Below are 13,588 nucleotides of genomic sequence, written 5' to 3' on the forward strand. Positions count from 1 at the left end.
TAATAACCACTTGGTGTAGGATGAAAAGGAATTCTAGGTGGTGAAAAACTAAGACCCAGGTTTTCTAAAAAAAAATTCAATGATAAATACCAATCGTCACTCCTAAAAGGACTATAGAATATTGATTCACGCTCCCTAAGATTTAAAGTCTGTTGGTTTTCGGGAAGAGTTACGTCTTCGTCTGGACTACCAAGTTCTTCAATAGAAATGAGGCTAGAAGGAAGATTTTGATTAATGATATTTCTTACCCTAGGTGAACCAGGATCACTAGATGTTGGAGTAACAAATCCTGAAGATGGTTCCAAAACATCAGGTTCAGTGTCAGGCTCAGAAATTTTAGGTTCTTCATCTAATTCACTAGAAGGAGAAATACTACCAGTAACTTTGGAAAATGAAATTGGCTCTTGAATATACTCTGTTGTTTGTATTTGATAATCAAGATGAACAATTAAAGGTGACTCTCGGCTTCTAGTGATCCAACTCTACTGTCACTAGGTGATACGAGAGCTCACAGCCCTTCAAGTTGGTTTGGTGTATACTCAGGAGGTTTCCCCTGAAATCTACGAGATGGTCTCAGTAATTCGGCCACAATTAAATATTAATTAATCACACAGAAACAAAGAAAATTTCAATAAAAACACCTAAAGTATCTAAAGAAACAAACAGTTGAATCACACGCCGAAAAAATCTAAGAGTTCAAACCATGCAAAAATAGTAACTTCCCGTACTAAAAACACTAGTTGGTGATGAAATCTAACTTAGTAGAAGTTTAATACAGAAAGGGTGGTTGGAACAATTACCCTGACAACCTGCTTAATGAAACAGACTGGCACAAGTTTCTTCACAAAACCATCTCGAGTGAAGAGAACCCCCCAGAGAGTCCAAGTGAGTCTAGTCGACATCTGCTCCAGGTATAGTGAGATCTTTCCTTCACCGTCACCTTAGGAAATAATCTTAAGTTTATGGACACTAAGGTTACCAACAACAAAAAATACAACTAGGGGAACAGTCTATGATCCGATCTACGTGCAAGGGCAGAGTAACAAAGCTCAATCCCCTTGAAGGCTTCTCGACATGGTCAATCTGAGGTTTACCAACAGGCTCCTCGATAATAGTTAATCTGAGGTTTACCATTTATAATACGTGCAAATCTTCTATCTTTCCCAATGAAACAGAATTGATTGTCTCAAAGGTTCGGACATGATCTCGTGGTTGACTCCTTTAAGAGAAGCTTCCCAGAATGTATCAATTACAATTGGATTTATTCCTATCACAAAATGTATCTACTTGTTTTTTTTAACTATCTTGGAGAGTTAATTAATCCCTACTCCAAGATACTAGCATAAGCTATATTGGTGATAAGAGCCCTGGAAATAGAAAAGATTACTGGATCAATTTTAATTAAGCATTGCTTTTATGAGTTGTTCTTTAAGTCGATAGGTATGGAAATGAAACTTTGATGGTGTGAAGACTCAACTTCAAACACACTAAAAAATGCACCTAAAATGATAAGCAATTCATTTTTCTTTCAATGAAATTCTAGCTAAAAGAAAGAGTTCGAGAATGCAATTCTTTAAGAAACAATTCTTTATTTCAACATGGAAATGGAAAGAAAATCATTTTTTTTTAAATAAGAACTCAAAATGAGACAAATAATTAATTCTCACAATAAATCCCTTTCCCTTTTTCAAAACTCGAAACTACAAAAAAACAATTTGCTTCAAAAGAGATCTACAAGTTCTAGAAAAACACTAAAAACTACAAAAACTAATTTTGAGATCTAAAAACTTTAAAAATCTAATTGAATAAAAGCTTCAATTCTTTTTTGAGGACGTTTTACTTAGTTGTTCAGTAAACTAAGGATTCATTTCCCCAGAATAACAAACCAATAAAAAACATCCAGATATGTTTTCTTTTGTAAAAATGAAATTCAGAACTTATACAAAGTTTGTTCAAAGATTTGCAACAAGAAAACTAAATCTATTTCTCACAAAGGATAGATTTCACAACCAAGTTAGAGTCATCGAGAAGATGGAAAGACACTAGGGTGATCTAAGGTTTCTTAAGCTTCTGCTCTTTGATTCACTACAGAGACAAAGTGGAAACCACTCAAAGCATGCAAAACTTCTAGAAAATCATTCAAAACAAAAATACTATCGGAACTCACTCACAAGAGATTTTTGACAGGAAAAATACAGATCTGGGTAGACACTAAAAATCCTAAATCAAACCTAAACTTAACTCGAAGAAGATATCTTAGGTTTTTCAAAAAAAATTAACAGGGTCCGCAGGCTCTAGAGGCAACAAGTGCGGTACCACATTGTTTACTAAAGGAAAATGCGGAGATGCCTGCATTGTCTGTAAAGAGAAAGTGTGGTCCCCAGAAAACTTCAAGAAAAAAACAAAAATACTTCCAGATTTTAAAAACTACCCAAGCCAGTATACATCAATTAAAAACCAGAAGACAAAACAATTTTCTCAAGTCAAAACAAAGGAAAACCAAAAATCAAATACCATTCCCCAATGGAGTCGCCAATTTATTGGCCAGATAAATCGATCTTGCAGACAAGACCGATCTCCCTAGTATCAGAAGACAATCTAGCAATAAACAGACAAACAAACCTATCTTTCTCTAGACATATGCAATTTATAAGTAAATACTACAAAGGTGTTAAGATCCTACCTTAGATCAAATGCTTGTTTGTAGTAGTCGTCCTCTAGTCGTTCGAAAGAGTTACCTTTGAATAGTAGAAAAACCTTACAAAATTTTCAGCCTTGATGTTGAACAAGTTCTTCCTAGGGTTTGAAACAGGAATTTCCTTTACTTTGACAAGCCTTGCACTCTTCTAAATGAGATCTTAGAGGTATGTAATCTCTCCTCATAAAAACTCAACTAAAGAAGACTAAGTTCTAGCAGCATTTTGCCTCAAAAATACTAAGCTTCTACCTCCCATTAACCAGCTCAATGCTTCTTTTTATAGTGCAGAGGAGGAGGTTACTAGTCCACCTATGAAGGGATAGAATCCTCCTTCAAAGGAATAAGCTCCTCACATCAAGGGATTAGCTCCTTAAGGTATGGGATACATGAACCTTAAAAGAGTGAACTTGCCACCCCAAGATTCCTTCCAGAAGCTTCTAGAAATGACTGAAAGTGAGTTTTCTGAGTTTACTTGCGCCCTTTTAATATTTTACAGGGGTCTGTACTCTTAACACAGAGAAAGTGCGGTCAGGTTCGCAGGAGACATGACCATTAGGTGCGGGACCGCAGGTAAGACAAAGAGAAAGTGCGATACCAGAGTTTCAGAGACTTTAAGAGCTTTTCTCTTATTTTTAAGGCTTGACATGAGGAACTGATGTTTTATACTTGCAAAGGAGGATATTATGAGTGATAATGAGCTCATACAGATAGCAGAATGTCAAAGTGACAATTTTCAGTGCAACACCTGCTTGCCTTTCTTGTTCTTCGGACCCTCCTTAGTCAAGGTAGGCCTCAACTTGGGTGACTGTGGTGACTTAGGTACTTCAACTGGTACTTCCACAGTTACAACCTTCAGGGAAGCTCCCTCGGCTACCATGGCTACCTCTGGAACAACTCCTTCGACCATCATTGCTTCCCAAACATTTACACTCTCAGTCGGCGTCGACATGATGATATTCAACAACTCGTGTGTCTCCTTTGGCAACTTCTCAAACATTGAACTCAATATTAGAGATTCAAAGTATTCACAGTTCATGCAGACCTGAGAGCTCAACACCTCAATTCTCAAAATGCCAAGTGTTTTCTGCTGGGCAACCTTTTGTAATTTATAGGATTTTTCAAATTCAAATCCGACCGTTCCCCCCACAATTGGTTCATTAATGCTATATTGGCAGCATATTTTCAAAGCGTTGGTCCATACATTCCGACTTAAATGCCACTCCCCACTCCATTTGGCTATTTTTTCATTGTCAAGTAATGAATAGTGACTTTAACGGTCACTTTCTGGTTGTCTTGTGCAGTTTTTCCTTTGGTAGCATAGCTCCATGTGAGCTCTATTACATTTCTTCATTCTGCAGCTCTCCGAGTTGGGCAGTGTAGTTTATAGTCCCATGCTTCCTTTCAGCTGCTTGGAGTGTTAATATTGTGCTTCCCTCATATAGTCACCTATCTAGATCACCGGTGTATGGCTTCAATCAGTTACCATTCACCTTTCCTGGGAAGGGTTCTCCATTCAATTTGATCAGCTGAACTGCTCCACCATCAGTAATCTTCTTGATGACATACGGCACTAGCCAATGCATCCTAAATTTCCTTGGAAATTTATCGAACTTGCTATCATATAACAAGAATAGATCATTTACCTTGAAGATGCGCAGTTTGATGTGCCGATTTTGCCATGCCTTTTCACGCTCTTTTTGAACTTGTTGATGAAATCCAGCTAGAAATTGGTCCTCCTCAAGCTCCGCTAGCTACGTGAGCCTCTCTTCCAGGGCTCCGTGATCCACCATTCTTGTGAATGCTGCTATACGTAGACTAGGTACAATGTATTCCATTGGCATCACAGCTTCTACACCATACATGAGTCTAAAAGTCATTTGTCCAGTCAGCTTCTTTCAAGTCGTTCTATAGGCCCATAGCACCACGGGTACATGCACATCCCAGTCATTTCTCTGAGCATTGCAAACCTTTATTAGCACACTATCCAGTATCTTCTTGAACGCTTCCACCATCCCATTAGCCTGCGGATGATAAGGCATACGTTTCTAATGATACACTTGAAATTCCTTTATCAACGCGCTGATTGTTTCGTTAAGAAAGTGTGTACCATGATCGCTCATCAAAATCTTTGGACACCCGAATCTCGTCAGGACATACTCAAAAATAAATTTTGCTACTGTCACACCCATGCAGTCCTTCACAAGTTGTGCCTCTGCCCATCTGGTCAAATAATCAGTCACCATAATGATGTACCGCGCACCCGTCTTCTTTCCTGGAGGTTGAATTGGTCCCACAAAGTCAATTAGCCATTTTTGAATGGTTGTAACATCACCTACAATATTAGAGGCATCTCATCCCTCCACGATGGCCTTCGAGTCCTTTGACATGCATCACATGCCCTACAATATGATTTCGAATCCTTATGCAGGGTCGACCACCACAACCCAGAGCGTATAATCTTATGCATTGTTGCTTTCCCTACATAATGTCCTCTCGTTGCTTCTCCATGAGCCTTAGTGAGGATGTTTCTTCATTCAAAATCATGCACATAACATCGCAATATTTCATCGGATCCCATTTTGTACAAGTGCCCTACAATGATAGAAAAGTATACCGCTCACACTACCAGTTCCTTCTTTTGATTACTTGTATAACCTTCTGGAGACATTCCTGTCGTCCGGAAGTGGATAATATCTTCAATGTGGTTGTCCGTGACGCGCATTGCAAAGAGTTTTGTGTCAAGCAGTCCTTCCTCTAAATTAGTAGGTTCCTCTCCAATTTTAATGTGTGACAAATGATCAGGTCCCACATTCAGTCATCCTAGCTTCACAATAACTTTGAAGTTGTACTCCTAGAACAACGGTAGCCACCTACATATTTTCCACCCCAACACAGGCTTTTTGACCAGGTACTTTAACGCGGAATGATTTGTATACATCCTAAAGTGTCCACCCAACAAATAGTGCCTAAACTTCTGGAGCGTGTACACCATAGCTAATCCTTCATGCTCTGTCGTGGAATAATTTTTCTCCACTTTAGACAGCTTCCTACTTGTGAACGCTATAGGATGATCTAGTTCTCCCTCACTGGCTTGTGTCAATACGGATTTGATGGCAATACTGATGTGTTCACATGCACATGGAATTCCTTCTTCTAATCTGGGAAGACTAGGATTGATGTGGTGATGATTTTCTCTTTCAGCACATCCAAGCTCTTCTGACATTCATCATTCCAACAGAACATAGCATCCTTTTTCAACAATTTCTCCATAGGCACTGTGATCTGGGCATAGCTCTTGATGAACTTCCTATAGTATCTGGTAAGCCCCAGAGTTGCACATAGCTATTTCACACTCCTTGGCACCTCCAAGTTGATTAGCACCGTTATCTTCGTGGGGTTTACTATCAATCCTTGTCTGCATACCACATGACCCAGCAAGATCCCAAAAGGGACACAAAACAAACACTTCTTTAGATTGAGTGTGATCTGGTATCTCCTACATGTATCTAGCATTAAGCACAGACTTGCCACATGGCGCTTGACCAATCCAAACACTGTCCAATCGTCAAAGTATACCTCCAAAAATTTATGAATGAAGTCTTGAATGTTGCAATGACTATGCGCGAAAAGATCGTTGGCGCATTCTTCAGCCCAAAAGGCATTACGGTGTATTGGAAACATCCCCATTCAGTCGCAAAGGTCATCTTGCTTCTATCCTCAGGTGTGATTTTGATCTGATGGTACCCAGAGAACCCATCAATGAAAGAGTATGCTTCTTGGCCACCTACATTATCCAGGACCTTGTCGGTGAATGGGGTCAGCAAAGGATCATGCACACAAGCGTCATTAAATTTCCTAAGATCTACACATATCCTTATTTCTTCCTTCTGTTTCTTTTCCTCAACCACTCTTGGGCTTACCCAATCAGATTCTTCCACCAGTTCAATAATACTTGCCACGAGCGTCTTATATATCTCAATGCAGACCCTTTCCTTATACTTAAGATTGAGGTAGTAAGATCTTTGTTTCACAAGTTTCGCATCCATCTTTAAGGTGATCCTCCTGATACCCAGGTCTCCTATTATTCCTTTTAGGTCAGAAAACTTCGTGGGGAACAAATCCTCATATTCACAGAGTAGTTCAGCAACCTTAGCTACTGTCGCGTCATCCCAATAGTCCCCAATCTTTGCAAACTTTGGCTCTGCTTCTGTGCCAATGTTCACCTGCCTAGTTTTGAGCAGTGCAGTTATGTCTGGGTTTTCTATCTATGGTCCTTCAACTTTGTGGTGACCTTTAGTCTTTGGAATATTAATTTTCCTAGGATCCTCATCCTCTTCTTCAACGATAGCGTTATAGCATTCCAGCGCGTGGCTCAACTGAGTGGTCCAATCAGGTTGAATCGGATCTAAAGGATCCTGTGGTATCCTAAAGATCATTGCTTTGACCTCTTGTAGTTCTTCATCAATATAGTCAAACTCGTCTTCAAAGTTGAACGTCATTACAAACCCCTGGTGCAAAATATCCCATTCTTCAATGCCATGGCAAAGCTCTATCTCCAGGTACCAATTCATTGGTATGACATCCTGTTAGGTCCCTATAATACTAGTGATTACCCAATTACTATTGTAGTTATATCCCTTTTTAATATTTTTGTGCCCCTATTTTCCCCATATTGTTATTATTGTGCCCCATATAATCCCTCTATTGTTATTTTTGTGCCTTTATATTATTATTGTTAAGTCGGCTGGGTTATATTGTGACTCCTTAGACTCCTATATATAGAAAGGAGGTTTTGTCATTTGAATCATCAAAGAATCATTTATTTGTGTAATGTAAAGGAGGTTTCCCCCTCGAAGAGGCTGAATTCTAAGGCATTGATCTACATTTTCTATCTTTTTGTGAGCTGGTTTTCATAACATTTGGTATCAGAGCTTTGGATTCTAAGGTTTCACTACTCCAACTAGGTCATCATGGAATTTTCGTTATAACTTTTTTTTTTTTTTTTTTTTGCTGCGATGTTTCAGAAGCGAAAAAAAACCCATTTGAGATGAAATCACATTGAACCTTGGGTCCGAATTTTAGAGCTTTTTGCGTTATATTTGTGGAGATATGATATGAGGAAGTTGGTCTTTTTGCAGACCCTTGAATTACATTCCAAACAGGTGACCTGGGGAAAATCGTCATAAATTTCTCTTTGAGAATAGGATTGAAGTTTTGTAAGAAGGTATAGAAAGAGGGCAGCTGTAGTTTCTTTTATATATTTTTCAGAGCCAAAGGTCAAAATAGGGAGATGTGGCATGTCGTACAAGTCACTCTACTAAACTAGTCTATAATCAATCCACTGTGGGAGATTTGGAATAACTCTTCCTTGGAGAATCCGATTTGGGTCAGACTGGTGGCATTGGAAAGAGGACATAGAGGGCTACTGTAGGTCGCAATTTCAGAACTGGATGATCCGAAATTACAGAGATACATCAGAGGCAATATTGAGCTCCTACAAAGTGAAAAAAGGTGTGTAGATTTTTTTTAAATTTTTGCTTAAGCTTGGTTTGAAAAATTATTTTGAAGGAATTCAAAGGGCGTAGTAGAGAATTATTATCGGTAACTGATGCCCCGGGGAAAGAAAATGAAAACACTTAGTAAGCAACCTGAAAGCTCCAGCATGACTCATGAAGAAGAGGAAGAAATGCTACATGATATATCAAAATTACAAGACCAAGTGCAACAAATGTCACTCTCACAAAAGCTAACAGAAGCTAAGATAAATGGCGTGGAATCTAAGATAAAGGGCATGGAAGCTAAGATGAATGGCATGGAAGCTAAGATGGATGATTTGAAGATAGATTTGAAGACAAATTTGAAAAGGGACATGGCAGAATTGAAGACAGACATGGCAGATTTGAAGACAGATTTGACAAATTTCTACAAGAAATACTTACAAATGGTGAAAGGGTAGTAAAGGAAACTCATGATGCGAACAAAAGAAATGTTAATCATGATTTTATAGACTCTAATGTTGGATTGAAGACCCACCATATTCCAAAAATCTATATGAGGAAGTTTGATGGCAAGGATCCCGCAACATGGATATTACAAATGGAGCAATTTTTCGATCTCAATAATGTGCAAAGCACACAAAAGGTACGTATTGCAACTTTATATTTGGAACCAAATCAGTTTGTATGGTATCAATGGCTTTTATATCGTAAAAAAATTATCACTTGGGCAATTTTTACGGAAGAATTGACAGCACATTATGAGGATATAAAAAGCAACAATTTTTTTATCCAATTGATAAGTCTCAAACAAAAGGGTTCAATAATGGAGCACATTGAAGAGTTCCAAAAATTGAACATAAGGGTAAAAAATATTCCAGAGGATCATAGGATTGATGTGTTCATAGGGACTTTAAAGGATAATATCCAACATGATGTTCGCCTTTAGGAACCTAATTCATTAGAGAAGGCATTCAGGTTAGCACGAAAAATGGAAAGAAAAATTATGGCAACTAGGAAGCATACCACTCACAATTATAAAGATGGAAGTGTTGTTGCCTCTAGTCTTCCACAACCTATAAGGTTGACACCACAAAAATTGGAAGAAAAAAGAGCTAAAGGGCTTTGTTACAGTTGTGATAGCAAATACACTAAAGGTCATAAGTGTGCTGAGAAGAAATTATTCTACATAGATTGTGAAGAGGAAGAAGAAAAGGAGCAATAAAGGTCAAAAGAAGAATATATACTCCAGGAACAAAGCCCAATAAAGAAGAAATGAATCCGACCATATCTTGTAATGCAATGGCGGGAATTACCACTCCTCAAACCATCAAGATAGAAGGACAAATCAAGAAGAAAAAGGTAATAGTGTTGATTGATTCAGGAAGTACCAACAATTTTATTCATTGTAAGGTATCAAAAGAATTGAATTGCTTCTTATATTCAGCACCAAAGTGTCAAGTGATGGTTGCAAATGGAGGAACAATAAATTTCTCTGGAAAGTGCCATAATATCAAGCTATCCATGGGAGAATATGTATTGACTAGCCCAATGCTTTCCATTCCAATGGGAGGTGTTGATGTTGTACTAGGAGTCTAATGGCTAAAATCCTTGGGTACAATAGCTTTCAATTTTCAAGAAATTTTCATGAAATTTTCTACGGAAGGAAAGGAAGTTGAATTAAGGGGTATTGCAAGGAAACCGGGAAAGATAATTAGCTCTAACAGTATGACAAAGCTTCTAAAAAAGGAACAAAGAGGTGTAATTGCACAATTATGTTCACTAGATGTTTCCACATCGAAATCATCTATTTCTCCAGATCTCCAAAAAGTCTTGAACAAACATTCCAAGGTATTTGAGACTCCCTAAGGTCTCCCACCTATTTTTGATCATGATCATGCTATTCATCTGATTCCAGGAAGTGTTCCTCCAAACATCAGGCTGTACAAATATCCCTATGCCCAAAAGAGTTAAATTGAACGTATGGTTGTAGAAATGCTAGAGGCTGGTATAATTCAACCTAGTCAAAGTTCCTTCTCTGCTCCAGTAGTATTGGTGCACAAGGATGGATCATGGTGCATGTGTCCAGATTATAGGGAGCTCAACAAGATCACTATTAAAGATAAGTTTCCCATTCCTGTCATTGATGAATTACTGGATGAATTGCATGGATCAATTTACTTCACCAAGTTGGATCTTCGTTCAGGATATCATCAAATCAGAATGAAGACTGAAGACATTGCGAAAACGAAATTTAGAACTCATGAGGGTAATTATGAATTTTTGGTCATGCCTTTTGGCCTTACCAATGCACCTTCTACATTTCAAGGTTTGATGAATTCCATTTTCAAACCCTTCCTTAGAAAATTTGTGTTAGTATTTTTTGATGATATACTAATCTACAACAAGTCTTGGAAGGATCATGTTGAACATGTTGATAGGGTGCTACAACTATTGGAGGAGAAACAATTATATGCAAAAAGATCCAAATGTTTCTTTGGAGTACAAGAGGTGGAATATCTAGGTCATATTGTATCTCATGAAGAAGTTAAGGTAGACCCTAGCAAAATTAAAGCCATTAAGGAATGGAAAATCCCCACATCCATAAAGCATATGCGAGGATTTCTGGGGTTGACAGGGTATTATCGCAAGTTTGTTACAAATTATGGGAGAATAGCAGCACCTCTAACAACATTATTGAAGAAAGATGCATTTTCATGGACTCCAGAAGCAACAAAGGCCTTGAAACATCTTAAAGAGGCAATGTGCCAAGCACCGGTCTTAGCTACACTAGACTTCACAAATGCTTTTATTGTGGAATGTGATGCTTCAGGAAATGGAGTTGGTGCTATTTTAGTGCAAGATGAAAGACCCATTGCTTTTGAAAGTCGTCCAATCAAGGGAAAGTTTTTACACAAAGCCATTTATGAGAAGGAAATGTTGGCAATACTACATGCACTTAAAAAATGGTGACCCTACCTAATGGGAAGACACTTCAAGGTAAAAATGGATCATTATAGCCTTAAATACTTTTTAGAACAAAGATTATCCTCTGAAGAGCAAAAAAAGTGGGTCACAAAGATGTTGGGTTATGACTTTGAAATCATCTACAAAAAAGGGAAGAAAAATGTGGTGGCAGATGCACTCTCAAGAAAGGATGAGGATGTGGAAGCATTGTTGTGTGCCATTTCTATTATCCAACCAGATTGGATAAACAAAGCAAGGGAGGAATGGAAGAATGATGAAGAAGTGTGGGAACTTATTCAAAAGTTACAACAAGATTCCAATACATCTGATACATTTAGCTGGAAAAATGATTCGTTATGGTACAAAGATCACTTATACCTCTGTAAGAATTCCCAACTCAAACAAAAGATTCTTATGGAATTGCACACTTCTCCCTTAGGAGGGCACTCAGGATTTTTAAAAAATTACCACGGGGTTAAGAAGGAATTTTTTTGGGATGGCAGGCGTTGATCTATCTTTTCTATCTTTTTGTGAGCTGGTTTCATAACACATCCAGGGTATCACAGAACAGATGCACCCATTCAGGCTGAGGCTTCGCTCCACAAGCTTTAGTCCATTTAGCCAAGTGATTGCGTGGATCATGCCTCCTGTCATACCCATCTGTCATCTATACTGTCAACTATCCAAAGCATATTCTCATCATCCTCCTATATTCGCACCAAGCATCAAAACTACCCTTGTGCGTACCCCACCATCTTGCGGGTGTAGCGTGCAGTGCCCAATCCAAGGCCTAGAAGCGATGCATTTCTGGCACTTCCCTTTCAAATGTATCCAAAAATATATCCACATTAGTCAACCCATCATAAGAAGTCAGATTCCTTACCTACGATGACACACAGCGTAGCTTAGATACATCATGTAATCGATTCTGCTAGTGCTCTAATTCTTCATCTGAGTCTGATGCGCAGGAACTTTTGCAGTCCCATGCAATATGACCAGCCACTGTTGGATTCACCCAATTTTGATCTCGTGCAGTTATCTTATATATATGGTCCAAATCGTCATCGCTTTCATAATCACGGATCGGTTCAGTATAGCGCAGTCATTTGGAAGGATCCATGGGTACTACTACACGAAGCGATTTCTTTTCAAATGTCATCTTTCGCTTCTTTAGGTTGATCACCCCATTCATGTCAATAGCCCAACCAATCCCAAGGAGTGCAGGGTAGGGGTTGTTGTCATTAACAATTTCTGTTACTTCAAAATCAACCAATGTGCTCGTGCCTACAATATCTACAGTTACTCCCTACAATTGTCCCATGGGGATGATCTTCGACTGGTTTTCCATTCTTAACTGAATCGGAGACCACTACAACATAGGTATCCCCAACCGCTCCCATGTCTTCTTAGGCAGAACATTCACGTCTAACCCTAGATCCAAAATAACTTGATCCATCTCATATTCTCTTATCTACGCTTTGAGTCTCATCTCACGTCCCGTCCTTACCTTATTCTTACCAAGCTTTCTAATTACACATGGTTTGCTAGTAGCGTTGTCCTTTCCAACACACCAATTGATCAGTTCCTACAGTCCCTTCACAGCCTTACTCTCGCGGAGTAGTTTCATGCAGGTCTCCAAGAACTTGGTAATCATGGATGGGTCCATTTCTTCAACCAATTTCTCCTAACTTCCTGAGGTAGAGGCCCCAATGAATATTTTCTTTTCTTCCATAAATGTTTCTTTTACGTGCTCCAAATCAAACCCAATCTCCTTTTCTGGTGCTTTGTGGACCCACTCACCTTCTGCATGCTGCTTCCCTTTATCCTCACCAGTCACAGTGCCACTTCACAACATAATGTTTACCTTAGGATCTTCCTCGTGAGGCTCAACCCTCATCATCTGGAGGCTTTGCATCGACTGTAGAGGCTGTGCCCCATTTTCACGAATCTTAGCCAACAATGTAGGGAAATCCTTAATCGCATGTTCAAACTGAGTACAATAGTGACATGACAGTCACGTCAAGTTCAGGAAATCTCTCGCGTAGTGTCCTGTTCCTCCACAATTATAACAAATAAGCTGCCCTCGACCTCTACCAGGCCCTCCTCCACCTTAGCCTCAGCCGCGCCCCTGATACTCACCTCCCATTCCCCCAGTGCCTCGGTCCGGATGCCACGTTTCTGCCTAGACCCTATATGCAGGTGTCCTGTCCATTATTATTTCATAACTATGGCAATTGTGCTCGTCATGACCTACTGATTGACAGAAATTGCAGAAGAGTTTTTGTGGTGTTTTTATGAATTTTTGCAGCAAATGGAAATTGTTAATTGCATGCTTCCCAGCTACCTAGAATATAGCACACCATAGTGCAGGCCCTGTACTTGGCCCTGCTACAGCCTCTAGCCTTACAGGCATTGGTCCCCCTGCTGC

Source organism: Pinus tabuliformis, chromosome X, assembly GCF_031772625.1.
Source record: "Pinus tabuliformis cultivar Carrire ecotype Pingquan chromosome X, CPIR1, whole genome shotgun sequence".
NCBI lineage: Eukaryota > Viridiplantae > Streptophyta > Pinopsida > Pinales > Pinaceae > Pinus > Pinus tabuliformis.